The following is a 22,028-nucleotide window of genomic DNA, read 5'->3' as shown; positions in this document are numbered from 1 at the left end:
GAAGGTGGAGTTTGAGTTTAACTGGAGCTGCACACTCTTTTTCCTGTAGTACAAAATGTGCAGTGGACCCATTGCATTTCTAAGGAGTAGGTAAGAATTTTAAAGCTAAGAATCACAGAGCTTCAAGGAATTGGCAATTGGAATTAGTTGTGGGCTCAGTGGGCTGACTGGTCTCCTTCTGTGGGATGATACTTCTCTGATTCTGTAATTTCAGTGTCTTCTTCATATCTTCACACGTTTTTCAACATCTCACCTCATCATCATATCATTTTGCTCATTTCCATGAATTAACTTGCTATATCTTCTGCTTGCAGTTCTGCAGAACTACTTTGCACCTGAAAACACTGACACCTTATTCATTTTACAGAAGGATATGCCATAAAATAATTAAAACTTGCAAAGAATTTTGAAGTTCTCTTCTTTGTTTTCAATTTGCCATATGTCTTTAACTCTCAGTAGCCACTTCCAACTCTATACGCCCTTTGGGATCTCTGCACTCCTCAATTCTAACTTCTTTCAAATGGGACTTAGCTACTGATGCAGGAGGGAGACGAGTTGAGCCATAACCATGCTTGCAAATGCACCAAAATAACGAGTAGTAACTTTAAAGAGTGTTGTCATGTGAGAAATAATTAGTCTAGTTCAAGGCCGATTCTTTAAAATGAAATTATTTTCTGTAGTTTTCTTTTAATGCTAAAATTGCTTAATTTTCTGTTTCATTTTATGTTGTAGATGCTCCAAGATACATGTAAATGACTGCCAATAACAAGGGAAACCAGACCAACTTTAAAAAAGGAAGAATTTGGCTCTACACCATGCCTTCCATGCACATATTCAAGAAGGCCTCAAAGCCAATTAAGACCTTTGAAGTGCAGTCATTTTTTATGTGCCAAAGGAGCACACAAGAAGCATTTCCAAAAGCAAATGAGATCAATAACAAATTAATCTGTTTCTCATGGCATTGGACGGGATATCAGGCTCTTTCTCCACTGGAAACTCTTATACAGCAGCCTATAATTTTGTTTTATGTGTGGAGAGGACCAGACTGGCAAAACAGAACATTTTTGAGAGTCATCCACATGAACAGGGAAGTTTCAAATCTTGAGTGGTCTTCACCACTGTCATTCCGATTGCACTCCGCAGTGGATTCCTCATGGAGCCCAGTGGTGGAGAACCAACTTCCTGAAATTTCCCAATGGGAAACCGAAATGTGCAACTGACTTACACCTGGAGTCCGCTCAGTGACTTCAGTCATTTCATTGGACAGGAATGGTTCAGAGAGAGGCAAGTTTTGGGTCCTTAACAATTGTGACAAAACATTTTACATTTTAAAAACTGTTTTCTTGTGTTTTAATAATATTGGAATTTAATGTTTAATTTTGAGAGTAAGTTTTTAGGTATGATTAGTTGTAAATGGTGGAAAGTGGTATGATAAATGGTGTTTGATTAGTGTTGAATGCTTATGACAGAGTCAAGTATACAATAGGGGCAGGAGTAGGCCACTCGGCCCCTCGTCAAGCCTGCCCCGCCATTCGATATCATCATGGCTGATCTGTGCCAGTCCTCAAATCTTCTTCTATTCTAGTTGGCCCTCAATTCTCTGAGCTTGCAAGAATTGATCTAATTCCTCCTTAAGTATCTTTCAGTGATACTCAAAGAGCTGGTTCTGCCTGGAGACGTGAGTGAACTGGCTATCAAAGCTCTGTGGAGCTTCTCTTCAGGAAGCTGGCTGGTGTGTTAGAGCCAGCCGTTGTCTGTCACAAAGGTCTCTGCCAGCTAACAGCAGCTATGCTGGGAACTCACCCACCCAGAAGAGCTGGAATTGGAGCGATGAGGATCATTAGGTGGGCCAGACAGAATCATGGCACAAGCAGGATTTGAGTTATATTGGTTGTAGGTCATGGGTTTATTGCCACCTTAGCAAGTGGACCCATGGCCTGTTTCAGAGCTTACTTTACATCAGGTATTATCTTGGTAATTGGTTTATTATTGTCACATGTACTGAGATACAGTGAAAAGCTTTGTTTTGCATGTTATTCATACAGATCATTTCAAGACATAAGTACATTGAGGTAACACAAAGAGAAACGTAATAACAGAATGTAGAATATCATGTTACAGTTACAGAGAAAGTGCAATGCAAGGGCCATGATTAGGCAGATTGGGAGATCAAGAGTTCACCCTTAGAAGTTCATTCAAGAGTCTTACAACAGTGGGATAGAAGCTGTCTTGAGCTTGGTGGTGTGTGTTTTCCAGCAAAGGCACACACACATTGCAAGCCACTTAGGCCAGTTTGTTTGAAATGTGGTCAATAATTATGCTGGTTGCTTATAAGAACTTGGCTTCCAAAAACAAACCAATTTCAGTTGCTCCCATTCTTTGTTAAGCCTCCACATTTAAAAGATTACAGAGTCTACCATATTTGATCCCTGTGCCATTTCCTTTAAACAACAATGGAAAGAAAACAAATAGCAGGAAGCTCTCCCTATTGCCTTAGTGAATGGATTGATGTGGTGACATTACTGGTCAATAGAGACACGTACAGCTTGCTGAATGTGTACAACATTATCAACTGCTAGTTATATTCACCTTTCCACGTTCTATTGAAGTCAATGAAATTCAATGTGCCAAGGTGTGTACAACTTGCAGTCATCTACAGGGCTAGCAACTAAAGATGATATTTTTTCCCATGGAGCTATTTTCACTTAGACAGAAATGGAGTTACAGCTGTCCCTCAATATAACACCCTTTGACAGCACTATTTTGGATACAGATCCATTTTTACTTGGCTCCAACAGTTACCAAATATTGTCTGCTACTGTAAGATAGTAACCAAAAGTTATTGTAGTTAAATATATTAAACAGAATACCACACTCTAGAACTGAGTTGCTCAACACTGTTTCTCACTTCCACACCATTGGAAATTAATCCTTTCTGGAGTGAAATGAGATAACTCTCGGATGGTTTGTGTCACTCTGGAGGTTTGACAAGGCTCTTCTTGGTGTGAGTTACTCTCGCTCACCTGATACTTCTGCACAAGAGGTGCTGGGGGGTGCCTCTATTCCCTGTACAATACTTCTGTTGGAGGACTGCTGAGGACTATTAACTGCATTGTCTGAGGAGCAATATTCATTGGGCAGTCCTAAGACATCGTGGTCTTTCTGACACAACATTGGTACGGCACATCTCTAAGCTAGAGAAGGTTCACGAGGATTCTGCCTGGACTGTAGGGTTCGAGTTATCGGCAGAGATTGGATAGGCTGGGTCTGTTTTCCTCGGAGCGAAGAAGCCTGAGCGGTGACATGATTGAGGGATATAGACAGGGTAGATAATCAGTGTCAGTTTCCCATGGTAGGGGTGTCTAAAACTAGAGGGCATAGGTTTAAGCTGATAGGGAGAATGTTCAAAGGAGACCTGAGGGATAACTTTTTCACATAAAGAATAGTTGGTATCTGAAATGAGCCGCCAGAGGAGGTGGAGGAAAGAATTGTAGCAGCATTCAAGAGTCATGAGGGATTCTGCAGATGCTGGAATCTGGAGCAATACGCACGAAATGTGGAGGAACTCAGCAGGTCAGGTAGCAGCCACAGAGGGAAATAAACAGTCGACATTGCGGGTCGAGACCCTTCATCAGGACAGCATTTAAGAAGCATCTTGACAGGTACTTGAATGAGCAAGGCACAGAGGGATAGGGAATTACTGCAGGCAAGTATGATCAGTATAGACAGGCACGATGGTTGGCCGAAGGGGCTACCTCTATGCTGTACAACTCTGATTCTATCTGCCGGGCTAGTGAATTACTTTGTCCTTCGACATCATTCCCAATTATCCCAAGCCCTGCAGTGCACCATGCAGTTTCCCTCCCCTAGATATCCACTCGATCTTCCCAATCAAAACCTGACCCATTTATCCACTATCCTCTCCCTGATTTTCCCCTCCCTCATTCAAACAGCCAGTCTGCGAATTGCACCGTTCCTCACTACTTTCATCCAAACTGTTGGCCCTGAACTAGTGAACTGCTCTCCTAGCTGTCACCCTGCCTTTGCCTTGAGCCCTAGGCTCAGACTCCTCGATCTTTTGCCCCACTCACTCACTCCATTCCTCCCACCATTCATCCTGCCCTTCCCCTATCTCACCCCAAAAGCCATCTGGACTGCTGGGTTCTGAATCCCCCATCCCTTCGCCATTGCAATGCGACAACCTGATGGGAACACCTGCAACATGTTTTCAGTGCAGGAAATGCGGCGCTTGCTCAGTTGCACCAGTCTTCTGATGATCAATGAATTCTGTGAATTAATAAGCATTACAGAAGATGGAGAATTTGCTGCAATTGACTAAATGGCATTTTCACAAATGTGGGAAATTTTACAATTAGTTCTGCTGCTAATTTAAGTGACCGAGTAAGTGGGTCTGAGTCATATTTAATTCAGCAGAGCAGTTTGGAAGTATTAAAATTCCTTTTCTATTTGGTCTGCTAATTGTAGAAGCATTTTGATGTGTAACAGTATCTCTAATACAGTCTTTTAAATGTATTTTCAGATATGAATCTTCAGAGTCCCCAAATTTCATAAAGAGAGAGGGGTCTGGCACAAATTTAGTGCTCGATAGAGTAGGGGAAGGTGTGAATGGGGGTGTGAGAAGGGAAAAGAAAAACTATATGCCAGCTATAGTGGTCTTTGGAAATGTGTGTGTGTGTGTGTGTGTGTGTGTGTGTGTGTGTGTGTGTGTGTGTGTGTGTGTGTGTGTGTGTGTGTGTGTGTGTGTGTGTGTGTGTGTGTGTGGTGTGTGTGTGCATGTGTGCACATAAATTTTATATGCATGTGTTGTATATGCGTCTGCATTTGTGTATGCATGTACATGTGTGTATTTGTGCATAAATGTCTGAATGTGTGTGTGCATTGCACCTTTGTGTGTGTATGTATGTGTTTGCATGTGCGTATGTGAATGAATGCATGTATTAAAGTATCAAGTGCACGCAGTGATTTCCCATCCCCATCTTCACCTGGTTAGACAACCTGCTGCCATCAGTAATCATCTGGCCTCATACACATGAACCGTTGTATGGGTCACAGGAGGACTACAGCAGCTGCCTGTGGAAATCTGCCTGAGGATGGGAGCCCCAGGAGGAGAGGTGGGAAAATTTGGAAAAAATATCAGTACATCTATCATAGACTAGCAGCCAAACTAGGCTCCATCCCAATGGAAAAAATAGTCTCCCGCAATATTACTTGAGAACAATATGTAGTCACAGTTTCCATCTGAGGGCTGTGCCATTTAACAATTTGAATCATTTTAGCCATGATGAGTTTTCCAGTTTCACTCTCAAATTTCCTAACGTTATTTAAAAGGGCAGATTAAAGAATTGCAGGTAAAATGTCAGATCCTTTTAAATACACTCTTTCATTCTCTCTGCTGTGCTTTCATATCTCCAACACCACGCCTGCTGCTGCTGCTTTTGCCTCCTTGCTTGTACTTATTATCATAAAGTGGCATAAAGCCACAAAGGAAACTGTTGCCATAACTCACTGGAACCAATATTGGAGCTACACAAAACTTTACACGTAGGCCACACAATCACTTCAGTCACACTGCACCACCCAACCTCACAGTTATAACAACAGCATTGCCAAATGTGTGACAATTCCAACGAATTTCTCCAGCAATGCTTCAAATTCACCCAAACACAGGATTATTAGTTTTCCCACTGTGACACCTCTGAACAAATTCCTAGAGGCTTCTACGTAACACTTGCCCCTCTAACCAACCCCTTGGTCAAATTGATTCTCCCCACCCCCCCACTCCCCACACCCCATCACCAACATTGTTTTATAATGAGTCGATAAGAAGAAAAAGAAAGAAATGAAGATTTTCTTTTTAAATGTATGTCTGATATTTTTTCCAGGTTTTTCTTCAACGGTGTCGTGACAATGAGTCCAATTTTCTGAGGACACCACTGCAATTCTGAAGGTTTGTAGAACCAACAGGTGGGCTATTGAATTTCCTCAAAGCTTATTTGGTGGCTTTAACCATGGTGAAATGGTATACCACTGCCAGCCCTGGGTTGGAGCTCCAAGGAGTATAATATTTTGTCTGGATGGATTGATATCCTTGCTAGTGTCCTTGAAGTTGATGTACTCCTTGGGCTAGTAGAGAATGAAGGAACTAATAATGGAGTTTGCTCATCAATGCTTCTATATGACATAGAAGAAGCCGATTTGGCCCATCAAGTCCATGTGGTGCACAGAGCAATCCCATTCCCTCACTAATTTTCCTTGTAACCTATTCTCCATGCATTCCCATCAATTTTACCGCTCACCTACACACTAGGGGCAATATACAGTGGCCAATTAACATACCAAAACTCATGTCTTTGGGATGTGGGAGGAAACTGAAATACTCTGGGGAAACCCACATGGTGACAGGGAGTTTGTGCAAACTCCACACAGACAACACCCGAGGCCAGGATTGAACCAGGGTCACTGGAGCTGTGAGGCAGCAGCTCTACTAGCTGAGCCCAGTGGAGTATAAACAAAGTGCTGGAGGAAATCAAAGGGTTGGACAGCATCAGTGGAGAGGAAATGGACAGTAGACGTTTTGGGACAGTGGACTGAGCCACTGTGGAGGTCAGCTGTTGGCCTAGAGTGCTGGAAGATTCAGATCAATGCACATGGTTTTTCTCAAGGAAACCACTCCCCTGTCAGAAGGACACCAACAAATGCACATTTGGTGATCCCCATTTCTGTTCCCAGTAAGACTGTTGGGAATGCCACTGAACAGCATCATTTCGCCAACCCAACAGCTTTCCCAGAAATCATTACTGGGAAAATTAATGAGGGAATAGGATGCATGGACTTGATGGGCTGAATAGACTCCTTCTATGTCATATGGAAATATGGATGAGCAAACTCCATCGCTAGCTCCATCTTTCTCCAGTGGGCCAGGGAAAGCCTCAGCTGCAAAGGATCTGGATTGGAGAAGAGTGTGCCTCCACTCCTCTGGAACCGAAGGAGTAATGGAAAATAGTGTTCACTAGCCCTAAGTAGTGCACTGAGCACATTCTGCACTGTCTAGCTGTGAAAGGTTTCATATGCACCCATATTTATTATAATGTACATGCATTCTCTAGGTGACCTTAACTCTCCCTGAGCTGGCCATTGGCCCAGTAAACAATGTATTAGATAGACACAGATGAATTATTAGGAGATCTTCCACTGTTGGATTTAGCAGGACTACTAGTCTGGGCATAAAGTCAGCATTCCTTTTCATTGTTGTCACTATCAGCAGATGAAAACAGATTGTTCTGGCAATGTACATGGACACTGCAGTCAAAATACTTTACAATTACTTTTTCATTAATAAGCCAGAGAAAAGTGTTTGTGTTCACTTGTTAGAAGTTCTGCTGATAATGTGTGTAAACAAGGTGTGTTCACTGGGACCCTCTGATGATGGCCCCTGGGTGCAGCAGTGGGCAATGCTGGGAGCCGTCATCAACCAGCCTACTAAAGTGGTTGGAAAGTGAGACTGGCAGGAATAGATATTGCCCATTCATTAACCCCACCCTCCCTCCATCTCCTGGAACACCTTCTGCATGGACCTACCCAGGGTAACAATATGCACTGGAAGCTCTTTCAGGACCTTTCCATTTCCTTCATCTTACTTGCTGACAGTGGCCACAGCACTCAATAAAATGACATCTGAATCTATCAATCAAATAAACTCCTGGAGTTAAGTGAGAATGCATTTTACCTAGCTATCACTTTTTAAAGACATTCTAGGCTACACAGCTAATATTTGTTGTAAACAAGAGATCTGGGAGTGAAAACTGTTACCGTCACTTACTGGGAGATCACCAAAAGTCAGTCCCAAAATACGTCAATGAATCTAATTTAGACTTCAGTTGGGAGACCACCTGTTTGCAAAAACAGCTGAGATCAGTCCCAGAATATCAACGCTTAGGACAGGATCCTTCTGACACTACATTAGAACATGGATTGAATTGTGTGAACATGCCAATGAGGCACAAAGAACAACCGTTTGGTTTCCATACTGTTCTGAGAAATGGAGAAGGCATTTACAGTGCTTCATTACTGAACAGTTTCATGCATAGTAAGACCGCATTATTACACACAACTATGTGTGCACACACAGACACATAAGCACACAGACACAGGCACACACACACACACACACACACACACACACACACACACACAGACAATGCACACGCACACACACACATGCAGGCACACACACATGCATGCACACACACACGCATACACAGACAGACAGACACACACAAATGTAGGCATGAACGCATGGATGCACACTCACACACATGTGCATGCACATGACCACATAAAAATGCACATACATGTATGCATGTGCACCAAACACGTGCATATGTGCCATTGACACTTTATCAGATGGGGGATGTGAGTGAGTTCTGATGAAAGTGCATTGATCTGGAATCCTCCCTCCTTCCTCTCTCTCTCTTTTTTTCACCCCCCCAACACACACACACACACACACACACACACACACACACACACACACACACCACCACCACCATTCCCCGCCACCCCCACCACTCCACAGAATATTGTTTGCTTTAGGATCGTTCACAGGATCTTTTTAATGCCATTAATATGTAATGCCACAATACATATCTTTGGGTGTCTTGGTCAAGAATTGGAAAGGAAGAGAGGTCATCAGTCACAAAGGGCTTGAAATGGTCTCCAGGTTCATAATGAAGCACCACTGCCAGGAAATGGTTAACAGTCAACATTACAAAAGAATACAGTACCGGAAACAGGTTCATGACTTCACACAAGGTGAGTTCAATGTGAACGTTATCAAGCCTCGTCTGATGACATCTGTTCCACATAACTCATGCGCTGCTCCATGTTAAGCAACACCTTCCCCTTCATCACTCAGCCAATGGCTGCAAAGAGATCATGGATAATATGTTCATATCTAAACTTCCTTCTCCTTTCTCTACTTCCCCCTCATGCTACTATCTCTTCAAGTTTTCGATGGAAAATGGTTTGTGTCCTCCTCTTCCTCTCCCTCTCCCTCTCCCTCTCGTCTTACCTCAATTAAACCTTCATGCCTTTCTTCTTTCAGATGTGTTCCACCTACCCACTGTGGCTGCTGAACCACAAGGCAATGAAGACAAAGAAACCCATGCACTCAATCTGACATTTGAGATGTTGGCACTCTCTGTAACCTAGAGGGTGCTCCGAGACAGAGCATGCTAATGGCGAGTCACCAAGTGTGAATGGGCTGATGCCAGGATGGGGTGGGGGCGAAGCAGAGTAGTTCTGGTGTCAGCTCTCCAGAGACACACATGAGTTCTGCACCCGAGAACTCAGATGAGGAGAAGGCTGATGGGTAGGTACAGAGAAATGTTTGGGGCAATGACAGCTCAAGTGTCAAGGAGCATAAGCTAGTCCAACATCAGCCTTGCACACAGCTTTATGGAGCCCATCCCTTCCAGTACAGGTTTGCTGATCACCTGGGCTTGTTGACCTCAGTCCAGTCACTGCACTGGGGAAGAAGGTTAAGCCAGAGGACACATGTGCTACATGCTTGGTGCTATAATGATATTTTTATTTCGTAAATGGGCCCTTACTTGAAATAAAGCACAAGAACCTTTCTTCACTTCCGTCTGTTTGTGGTGCACCATTTAAAATTGTAAACAAGGTTTAGATAACCTTGTTTGTAGTTTATCCCCATGGTTACCCTGGTTTTACCCTATCAGAGACATTCCCCTCCTTTTAGCCCCACTATGGCTTAGCAAGCTTTTGATTTCTTCCCAGTTCTGACGAAGGGTCTCCGACCTGAAACGTTAACTCTGTTTCTCCTTCCACAGATGCAGCCTGGCCTGCTGAGTATTTCCAGTGTTTTATGCTTTATGTTTTAGAGCTCCAGCATCTGCAGCTCTTTTGAAGTTCAAAGTTTTCTCATTCGTCTTTCAGAAGCAAAGTTTCAGGTGGGTTGGTAACTGAAGGACCAAAAATTTCCTGGGCCATTTTCTGAGTGGAGTGTGCATCTTACTTTAACTACACCTTAAGCCAGTCATTGCCTGTTATCAATTGCTATTCTACAGTAGTACCAGGATGCAGAATATAGTGTTACAGTTACAGAAAGTGCAGTGCAGGTAAACAAATAAGGTGGAAGGGCCAAAATGATGTAGATTAGGAGTTCATCTTTAGTGTATGAATTTAAAGATCTCTATTAGGTCACAACACAGCTTGTTTTTCTCATGAGGAAGGAGACCCAGTCTGTTCACCCTGTATACCCTTGCACTACTTGTACAATTCTTGTAAATCTTCTCTGCATCCTGTCAATGCCTCTATGTGCTTTTTACATTACAGTGACAAGCACTGTGCAAGAACTGTGTAGTTTAATCAAAGAATGCAAGTTCTGCATATCTTATGAATTCTATCCCTCTAGAAACAAACGCTAGTAATCAGTTTGCCTTTTTATGGTCTTGGCACAACTTTTAACAAACTGTGTGTACTCTGTTCCTTTACCCAACCTATGCCTGCACCTTCCAGGTAATAAATGTCTTTTCCATTTTTCCAACCAAAATGTCTTACCTCTGTGTTAAGCTTCGTCTTCCTATAATTTGCCCATTCAGAATCAGAATCAGATTTATTATCACCGACTTGTATGGCATGAAATGTGTTATTTTGCAGCAGCAGTACAGTGCAAAGTCATAAAGTTACTATAAATTATGAAATAAATAAATAGTGCAAAGAAAGGAATAATGAAGTAGTGTTCATGGGTTCATGGACCATTCACAAATCTGATGGCGGAGGGGAAGAAGCTGTTCCTGAAACATTGAGTGTGGGTCTTCAGGCTCCTGTACCTCCTCCCCAATGGTAGTAACGTGAAAAGGGCATGTCCTGGATGGTGAGAATCCTTAGCGATGGATGCCGTCTTCTTGAGGCACCGTTTCTTGAAGATGTCCTCGATGGTGGGGAGGGTTGTGCCCATGGTTGAGCTGGCTGAGTCTACAACCCTCTGTAGCCACTTGTCATCCTGTGCATTGGAGCCTCCATACCAGGTAGTGATAAAACCAGTCAGAATGCTCTTCACCATACCTCTATAGAAATTTGCAGGAATCTTTGGTGACATACCAAATCTCCTGAAACTCCTAACAAGTAGAGCTGCTGGGTTGCCTTATTCATCATTGCATCAATTTGTTGGGCCCAGGATAGATCCTTCGAGATGTTGATGCCCAGGAACTTGAAACTGCTCAACCTTTCCACCACTGACCCCTCAATGAGGACTGGTACGTGTTCTCCCCACTTCCCTTTCCTGAAGTCCACAATCAGTTGGTCTTGCTGACGTTGAGTGCGAGGTTGTTGTAGAGACACCACTCAACCAGCCGACCTATCTCACTCCTCTACACCTCCTCATCGCCATCTGAGATTTTACCAACAACAATGGTGTCATCGAAGAATCTATAGATGGTGTTTGAGCTATACTTAGCCACACAGTCATGAGTGTAGAGAGAGTAGAGCAGTGGGCGAAGCACGAACCCTTGAGGTGCACCTGCGTTGATTGTCAGCAAGGAGGAGATGTTATTAACGATCTGCACTGATTGTGGTTTCCCAATAAGGAAGTTGAGGATCCAGTTGCAGAGGGAGATACAGAGGCCCAGGCTTTGAAGCTTGTTGATTAATACTGAGGGGATGATGGTGTTAAACGCCAAGTTGTAATTGATAAACAGTAGCCTGATGTTATGTTTTGTTGTTGTCTAGGTGCTCCAAAGCAGAGTGGAGAGCCAGTAGGATTGTGTCTGCTGTAGACCTGTTGTGGTGGTAGGCAAATTGCAGCGGGTCCAGGTCATTGCTCAGGCAGGAGTTAATTCTAGCCATAACCAACCTCTTGAAGCAGTTCATCACAGTAGATGTGAGTGCTACCGAGCAATAGTCGTTGAGGCGGCTCACCCTGCTCTTCTTGGGCACCAGTATGATTGTTGCTCTATTGAAGCAGGTGGGAACCTCAGACTGCAGCAGTGAGAGGTTGTAGATGTCCTTGAACTCTCCAGCCAGTTGGTCGGCACAGGTTTTCAGTACCCGGCCAGGTAAACTGACGGGACCTGAAGCCTTGCGAGGGTTCCACTTGAAGGATGTTTAGACATTGTCCTCCGAGAAAGAGGTCACAGGGTCACCGGATGCTGTGGGGATCCGCACAGGTGTAGCGTTATTCTCCCTTTCAAAGTGTGCATAAAAGACGTTGAGCTCATTGAGACGTGAAGCATCACTGCCATTTATGCTGTTAGGTTTCACTTTATAGGAAGTAATGGCATTCAAACCCTACCACAGCTGTCGTGCATCTGATTATGTCTCTAACTTCACATGGAATTGCCTTTTCGCTCTCATCATGGCCTTCCATAGCTCGTACCTGGACTTCTTGTAGGATTCTGGCTCATTGGTCTTGAATGTCACAGATCTACCCCTCAGCAGACTGCGAATCTCCTGGTTCATCCAGGGCTTCTGGTTTGGGAAAACTCAGTATGTTCTCGAAGGTACACACTCATCCACACAGGTCTTGATGAAGTTGGTGATGGCTGTGGCATATTCATTCAGATCCAAAGATGAATCCCTGTATGTGGTCCAGTCTACCGACTCAAAGCAGTCCTGTAAACGCTCCTCCACCTCTCTTGACCATACCTTTGCTGTCCTCACCACTGATGCTGCAGTCCCCTATCTCTCCTATATGCCAGGAGCAGAAGTAAAGTCAGGTGATCAGACTTGCCAAAAGGTGGGCGATTGCACAGTAAGCAATCTTCATAGTGGTGTAACAGTGATCGAGTGTGTTGGCTCCTCTGGTTCTGCAGGTGACATGCTGGTGGTAGTTGGTCAGAGACTTCTTCAAGCTAGGCTGGTTGAAGTTCCCTGCGATGATCAGGAAGGCATCGGGGTGCGCTGTCTCGTGCCAAGTTTATTAATGTCTTCCTCTGACTAGTTGATTCCAGATCATATTTCACATGTTTTCATGGCATTGAAGGAGGCCGTTGAGTTGATGCCAGTTTATAGAACATTCCCATTCTCTCACATGTTTCACTGTAGCCCACTGTTTCACACACCCATCCACTCCACCTTCTATCACTCTCCTGTCATTAGGGATAATTTACAGTGACCAATTAACCTACCAACCAGCAGGTCTATAGGCTGTTGGAGGATTCTGGAGCACCCGGAGGAAACATTGTAATTGTCATTGGTTTATTATTGTCACATGTACTGAGATATAGTGAAGAACATTGTTTTGCATGCCATCCATACAGATCATTTCACAACAATAGTACATCGAGATAGTACAAGGAAAAAGTAATAACAATGCAGAATATAGTGTGTTACAGTTACAGAGAAAGTACTGTGCAGGCAAACAATAAGGTACAAGCCCATAATGAGGTAGATTGTGAGGTCAAGAGTCCATCTTATTGTACACGAGGTCTGTCCAATAGTCATATAGCAATGTATAGAAGCTGTCCTTGACCCTGGTGGTATGTGCTTTCAGGCTTTTGTACCTTCTGCTCGATGGAAGGGGGGAGAAGAGAAAATGTCTGGGGTGGGAGGGGTCTTTGATTATGCTGGCTGCTTTTCCAAGGCAGTGAGGTGTAGACAGGGTTCATGGACATTTTTACACATTTTTACAAGAAAGAACATGCTTAGAATTTAAAAAAACCCGATGTCCATTATAGTGCAAAGTGATCAAAGAGGTCACAGTGTTGCTATACTGAGGTAGTGATTAGAATGGTGCAGGTTGGTTCAAGAACCGAGTGGTTAAAGGGAAGTAGCTGTTCTTGAACTTGGTGGTGTGGGACCTCAGGCTTCTGTACCTCTTGCCCGATGGTAGATGCGAGAAGATGGCATGGGCTGGATGGTGGGGATCTTTGATGATAGACGTTGCCTTCTTGAGGCAGCGCCTAATGTAGACACTGTCGATGATGGGGAGGGATGTGCCTGTAATGTATTGGGCTGAGTCCACTACTCTCTGCAGCAATTAAACTCATAATGTTAAGGTGCTGTAGGTGCCCATCTAAAATGGGGCCATTTCACACTTGGAGTTGTTGGTAATAGAATGTTTTTCTTCCAAAGAGCATGGCCTTGTATTTTTTTGTTTCTGTTGTGTGTGAAGCCAAAGAAACAAAGGGTGAGAACACACAGGGGCAGTTCACTCAACACTAGACAAAATACAACACTTAGTGCCTCCAGGGTTGAATGTCTTGACTGGAGCTGCTGGAAGATGTAAAGGATCTCCAGGGATTCAATTACCGAACTGTATCAAATTACAGCAGATGACATGGTCTGGTCAGAATGGAATTGCTCTTTCTGTTGCTCTGAAGGGTCATTGCTGAGTGACCTTGTTTCTTCTCCAACTAATTTGTTCGATTCTCTTGGGGGTAAGTACATGGGCATTATCCCAGGTAGGATGTCCATCTGTGTGCCGACTGAAACAAAATTAACAGCAAAGCGGAATAACAATTCCATGCAGTTGCTTCATTCCTAAATGATCTTGACTGTCATTACACAACAGACAATTCCCTGAGTCAAGCATAAAAATTTCCATGCAATCATATATATTCAGGTCCTCCCTAGCTTATGAACATCTGACTTATGTACAGTCTTTACATACTGACAAGTGTTTGGGAGACCGGTGGGATGGATTTGCCGGCAGCTGCGGGGCTGCAGCATCTTCTGCCATGTGGGAACTCAGTTCGCGGCCGCATTTCCGACTTGCGAGCTGTTTGGGTTACGAACAGTTTACAGGAGTGGAACCTGGGGACAACCTTTACACAGATAGTCTTTGAATCTTAATAAATGAGTATTTCCATATTTCCTTGTGATATAGAAGGAGGCCATTTGGTCTATCAAGTCTTTACCAGCTCACAGAGCAATCCTATTCCCCCAATAATTAACCCTGCAACCTGTTCTTCCTGCATTCCTTTCAACTTCCCTCCAGATTCTACCTCTTACCTACATATTAGAGGCAATTTACAGTGTCCAATTATCCCACCGACCTGCACCAAACATTAATAGGTGTCATTTATGAGCTGCCAAATACTCGATGTAATATTGGGCACAGCATAAACCAAAAAAGATTAGAAGATCATGCAACAGAGGTAATATAATAATCATGGGGGACTTGATGTATTAATCGGCCAAGACAAATTAGTGGTTGTTAAATGGAGCACAAATTCATGGGATGTACATCAGATGGTTTTCCAGCACAATATATTGAGGAACCAATGGGGAAAGCATAGGTTATCTTCACAAGAGAAAGGTTTACTGATCATCTTGTAAAGGGTCCTTTGGGGAAGAGTGACTATAATATGATAGAATTTTACATTGAGTTTGAAAATGAAGTGGTTAATGTGAAATTAGTGTCTTAAATCTAAATGGAGAAAACTATGAAGTTTTGAGGGTAAGTTAGCTGTGGCTGGTTGGGAGGATACATTTCAAGGTATAATGCTGGGCAGGCATTTAAAGAAATAATGCATAATTTGCAGAAAAAAAAATATTTTCCTTTAAGGCGCAAAAACCCCAAAGGAAAAGTGGTCCATCTGTTGCTGACAGGAGAAATTAAAGACAGTATTAAATCCAAGAAAGCTTGTAAAGTTGCCAGAAATAGCTGTAAGCCTGAGGTTTGGGAACGTTTCAGAACTCAGTACAGAAGTACCAAGAAAGTGATAAAGAAAGTGAAGATAGAATATGAGAGTAAGCTGGCAAGAAACGTAGAGACAGATTGTATGAGTTTATTGTCGATGTGTTAAAAGGCAAACACTACCCAGGGCAAGTGCTGGTCCTGTACAGAGACTGGAGAATTTATAATAGAGAATAAGGACACAGTGAAACACAGGAACACAAGAAAAAAGGAGCAGGAGTAGGCCACTTAGGCCCTCCAGATTCCCCTGCTATTCCATATGATGGTGGCTGATCTACGCTGGCTGCAACTCCTCTTCTGTGCCTGTTCCCCATAATGTCCATTTCCTTCATCTATGAAATATTTATCTATCTCCATGTTAAATACATCTAATAATCTGGCCTCCACCACCCTCAGAGTATTCCAGAGATTCACTATGCTCCGAGAGAAGAAAGTTCTATGCACTTCAGTTTTAAATGACCAGCTCCTTATTTTGCAGCTACATTCCCTTGTTTGTGACTCTCCCGCTAGTAAAAACAGTTCAACATCTACCTGCCAAGTCCCCTTCGGATCTTATATGTTTGAATAAGGTCATCCATCTTTTTCCAAACTCCAAGGAATACAAATCCAAACTATCCAGTCTCTCTTGGTAGGACAATCCTCTTATCCCAGGAATTAGCCTGGTTAATCTCCTTCGGACTGCCTCCAATGCTACTATATCCTTTTTCGGTAAGGGGACTAAAGCTGTGTGCAGTATTCCAGATGTGGCCTCACCATGACCCTGTGTAACTGTAACTAATCCTCCCTATTCTTAAACTCCAACCCCTTTGCTATAAAGGCCTAAATCCCCTTTGCCTTCTTAACTACTTGTTGGACCTGCCTGTGAATTTTTATAATTCATGCTCTGGAACACCAAGCTCCCTCTGAATTTCACTCATTTGCGTCTCTCTCCTTTTAGATAATAATCTGCCTTTTGATTCCTCTTACCGGTGCATGACCCTCACACTTCCCCTCATTAAACCCCATCTGCCAAGTTTTCATAGGTTATTCAATCAATCGATACCCCATTGCTGAATTGCAATATTCTTATCACAACCAGCCCTTCCATCTATTTTTTTTATCATCGGCAAACTTGGAAACCTTACATTTTGTTCCCTCCTCCAAGTCATCAATATAGAGGAATTAAACAACAACTTTGTGCCTGTCTTCATGCAAGAAAACATTAATCACTCAATGGTTGGAGTCAAACCTCACACAAAGAGAGATATTTGTGGTTGTTGGAGGTCAATCAGCCCAGCCCCAGGACATCACTGCAGGAATCCCTCAGGGCTGTGTCCTAGACCCAACCATCTTCAGCTGTTTCATCAATGCCCTTCCTTCCATCATAAGGTCAGAAGTGGGGGTGATTGCTGACGATTGCACAATGTTCAGCTCCATTCACTTCTCCTCAGCAAGCATAGCAGCCCATGCCTGCATGCAGTAAGACCTTGACAACATTTAGATAGGGGCTGATAAGTGACAAGTAACCTGTGCATAGTTCAGGAGCACAATGGAATACTCTACATCCACCTGGATAAGTGCAAATCCAATAACACAAAAACACTTGACACCATCAGGGACAAAGCAGCTGGCTTGATATGTACCCCATCCACCACCTTAAATGTTCATTCCCTCCATTGCTGAGGCACAGTGTCTGCAGTGTGAACGGTTGACAAAATGCACTGCAGTTAATTGTTTAGGCTGCTCTGACAGTATCCCTTAGACTGTCCATTCCTATCACCTAGAAGAACAGGAGTGGCAGGTATTTAAGAACATCATCACCTGGCAGGCACGGTAGTGTAGCGGTTAGAGTAACGCTATTACAGCGCCAGCGACCTGGGTTCAATTCCCGCCACTGTCTGTAAGGAGTTTGTATGTTCTGCATGGGTTTCCTCTGGGTGCTTCAGTTTCCTCCCAGATTCCAAGGACGTAGGGGTTAGGAAGCTGTGGGCATGCTGTGTTGGCGCCGGAAGCGTGGTGACACTTGTGGGCTGCCCCCAGAACACTCTATGTAAAAAGGTGCATTTCACTGTGTGTTTCAATGTACATGTGACTAATAAAGATACCTTACCTTACCTTAATTGTCCTCCAAGTCACACATCATTCTTTCTTGGAAATACAGAGCTAGTTCTATTCCTTCATCATCAGTGAGTCTAAATCCTGATACTCCCAACCTAGCAGTACTGTGGAACTGCAGCTGTTCAAGAAAGCAGCTTACCATCACCTTCCCAAAGGCAATCAAGGTTGGGCAATAAATGATGGCCTTGTCGGGGGTGGGGGGGCCTAGATAATTGGTAATTGGTTTATTATTGTCTCATGTACTGAGATACAATGAAAAGCTTTGTTGGCATGCCATGCCGACAGATCATTCCAAACATAAGTACATTGAGGTAGTACAAAAGGAAAAACAATGGCAGAATGTTACAGTTACAGTTAAAGTGCAGTGCAGGTAGACAATAAGGTGCAAGGGCCATGACGAGGTGGATTAAGGGATCAAGAGTTCACCTTTGTTGTACAACAGGTCCATTCAAGAGCCTTATAACAGTGGGATAGAAGCTATCCTTGAGCCTGATGGTATATGTTCTCAAGCTTTTGTATGTTGTGCCTGATGGGAGGGGGAGGAAGAGAGAATGACTGGGGTGGAAGGGGTCTTTTGATTATGTTGATTACTTTCCCGAGGCAGCGGAGGCTGGCTTTTGTAATAGACTGGGCTGTGTTCACAGATCTCTGCATTTTCTTGCAGTCTTGGGCAGAGCAGTTGCCATAGCAAGCTGAGATGCATCTGGATAGGATTCTTTCTATGGTGTATCTATAAAAAATGGTGAGGGTCATTGAGGATATGCTGAATTTCCTTAGCCTTCTGAGGATCCTGTAAGTAAATGGTTTGTTAAAGTCTTTAAAGCCAATCTTTCTCTTTCAAATGCTCATTCCCATCACTGGAGCCTACAGAAAATGAAAATAAAAAAAACTGCAGATGCTGGAATTCTGAAATAAACAGAAAATTCTGGAAACATACGACAGTTCAGGCAGTATCTGTAGAGATAGAAAATAGAGTCAGAACTGGGAAAGAGAGAAAACAAGTTAGCTTTAAGTGCAGTGAAGTTGGCAGAGTGATGGTTGAGGCAAAGGGAGTACCTGTGATAAGGTGAGGCTAGGGTTGCTGTGAGGATAAGTTGTTGAGGTCATCTGGTCAGTGGGTTAATGGAATGGTTAGAGAGTGAGAACACAAGCACAGGTGCATAAAAAGTTGGAAGATGTCATTTAAGCAGTAAAGAAAATGGAATGGGATGAATGTTGCCAGTGAGACAGTCTGAGTAGGTGGAGCCAATGAAAGGGCTCATCAGCAAATGGGAAAATAAAGGAGTCTAATAACGGTGTGAAGCACATGTATCAGTAGTCCCTTTAATGGATGTGAGTTCGGCCACTGTGGCAGCAAGCACTGGCAGGACATTAACTTAAATATATTACCGAGGCTATTGCTTAAATTCAGCCCTACTCTAATTTCATTGGGTAGATCTTGGATGGCAAGAGATGGATTGTTGGATTTTATATTGTCGTCTCCTACAATCCATTTCACACTGGAAGCAGGGAGTAGTAAGGTGAAAATTGTTTCCTGCCCACCCTCGTGTGTGCAGCACAGTGCCCTGAGTATGTTATTTGATAACTTCATAAATCCTGCATTTTGTGCTCGCTCACAAGGTCCCAATTAATCACTGAATAAATAGCTGACCAATTTCTGAGCAGTTGACTTGCTGCAGTGGAAAATCTTTCTATCTTTGCACCTAGTGACGACACTGATAGGCCCCCTCAGGCTGGTTGTACTGTGAGCAGTAGCGCAAATCATAGGGCTTAAATGTTTCTCTGCATCAGTGGACTTTTATATTTTCCACAACACCTAAGACATGCTTGTTGGTGCAAAGCGGTCTGTGAGATCTTTTTCCTTAATTAAAGTTACCAAGGCAGTGGCATGGAATAGGATCAGTATTTAATAGCTCACTTCTTGCAGAGCTAGGAACCAACCAGATTCACCTTGATCAATCATTCACCATTGTTTGCAGATTTATATGGAAGCTCTTGTGTTACTTATTCCTGCTCATTTTTACATGGAGCACCAAGCTCAGAAAGAGCGTCTGACTACTTTATGGCTCTTTTATGTTCCACTGGTGCAGCTTTTATTCTACTTCATCTAACCTTGTCACCACATCCTATCAAACATCAATAAAAACATTCAAAGCATATAATTCAGTTGGCAACAAGTAAACCCAAATTCTAACCTTGAACTTCTGTTCCGGAGGTGTCATTACACAGACAAGAAATTAAAACAACTTCTCCCTGTTTAAGTTGATAGCAAGCATACCCGTACACTATTCACAGTATAATTCCAGATAAGTGCGAGTTGTTGCATCTTGAGAAGTCAAACCAGAGTAGGACTTATATAGTGAATAGTAGTGCACTGTGGAGTATTGTGGAACAGAGGGACCTAGGACTACAGGTACATAGTGCACTGACAGTGTCGTGACAGGTAGACAGAGTGGTGAAGAAGGCATTTGGCTCGCTGGCCTTCATCAGACAGGGCATTGAGTATTAAGAGTTGGGACTTATGTTGCAGTTGTACAAGGCATTCGTAGGCGCACACTTGGAGTATTGTGGACAGTTTTGGTTGCCCTATTATAGAAAGGGCGTCATTAGGCTGGAAACAGTGAAAAGAAGATTATGAGAAGGTTGCCGGGACTAAGGCCCTGAGTTATAGGGAGAGGTTTGGCAGGCTAGGATTTTATTCCTTACAGTGTAGGACACTGAGAAGTGACCTTATTGAGGTGTATAAAATCATAAGGGGGCCTAGGTAGTGTGATACACACAGTCTTTTTCCCAGGAAGGGACTCAAAAATTAGAGGGCACAGGTTCAAGGGGAGAGGGGAAAGATTTAAAAGGGACCTGAGGGGCAACTTCTTCACTCAGAGGGTGATATGTATGTGGAATAAGCTGCCACAGAAAGTGGTTGAAGCAGGTACAATAATGACATTAAAGAAAAATTTGGACAAGTACATGGATAGGAAAGGTTTAGAGGTATATGGCAAATGGAAGCTAGCTTGGGGTGGGCGCCTTGGTTGGGCATGGATGAGTTGGGCCGAAGGGCTCTTTTCCGAGCTGTATTCTCTATGACTCTCTTAGTCTTGGCCAACATTGCTTTGTGCACTGACACCAACCAATAAACGAGATTAATTATTTCTCCTTCCATCTCATTCGCTGTTTGTGGGGCCTTGCTACGAATACATTGAGTTCTATGTATTGATCTGTAGGACAACAGTTCTTTTTCTTAAATAGTCCCTAGGGATCAAGGATGACCTACAACTATTCTGGTTTTGTTGGTGCTGAGGTGGGAACTGCAGACTTTTCTACAGAGGGAGCAAGAGGTGACATTTGTGAGATGGTTTAGTCCTTCTGCTGCAGGACCTTTGTGTGCTCTCAATGCATGGCCTTAATGTTTTCAATCTTGTCCTTTTGGGTCATTCCCAGAAGTCAACTGCACTGGGAAGGACTTACTAATCAGAAAAATAATAATGTATTATATAACTGTAAATATCATTCCCTCTCTTTCCCTCTCTGCCACCCTGCTTTCATCCATCATCTCTTGTTTTCTTTCTATCTCACTCTCTCTTTAAGCTTTACATATTTATATAGACATCTTTGATGAGATAAATGCCTAAAAGTTGTCTATAACGTCCTTGTGAAGTTTGTGTATGAACAGAACACACACCATGCTCATCAATCCCTCAACAAAGAAAAATATGTTTAAAATGTTGCAGGTTCAGCAAATGTACTTCAAAAGATTGGCTTTTAATAGCTTCTGTGTAAATTTCCTTGAAGAACAATTTTGTAAGATTGCGTTATGGTATAATTTTATAAATATAATTGTGATAATTGCATTATCTAAAGTGTTGGTAACATTCTTTTAAATCCTTTTCTGCCTTTTACAAGTACTTTCAAAATTCCTCTTAAAGTACATAGGCAAGGGCTGCACACGATATCTCCAAGGACACAATACAGAGCAGTACAGGTCCTCTCCAGGTTAAAAACACTTGACTTATGTACAGCTTGTACATGTGAAGGAGCTGCTGGGAGACCAGCGGGATGGATTTGCTGGCTGCTGCTGGTGGGAACTCAGTCCGTGGCAATATCATTGCACCTTGCAGAGAAATCTGAATGGTCGAGTTAAACACCCTGGTTTAACTACAGGCTTCTGCGCTCACAAGTGGAAAAGCGAAAGCTGTTTTTAGTTATGGTGAACACCAGCAGTTTCACCAAGAATTCCTTGTTGTAACTCATA

This window comes from Pristis pectinata, chromosome 5 (assembly GCF_009764475.1).
Source record: "Pristis pectinata isolate sPriPec2 chromosome 5, sPriPec2.1.pri, whole genome shotgun sequence".
Classification (NCBI taxonomy): domain Eukaryota; kingdom Metazoa; phylum Chordata; class Chondrichthyes; order Rhinopristiformes; family Pristidae; genus Pristis; species Pristis pectinata.
Note: the sequence above shows the minus strand (reverse complement) of the source record.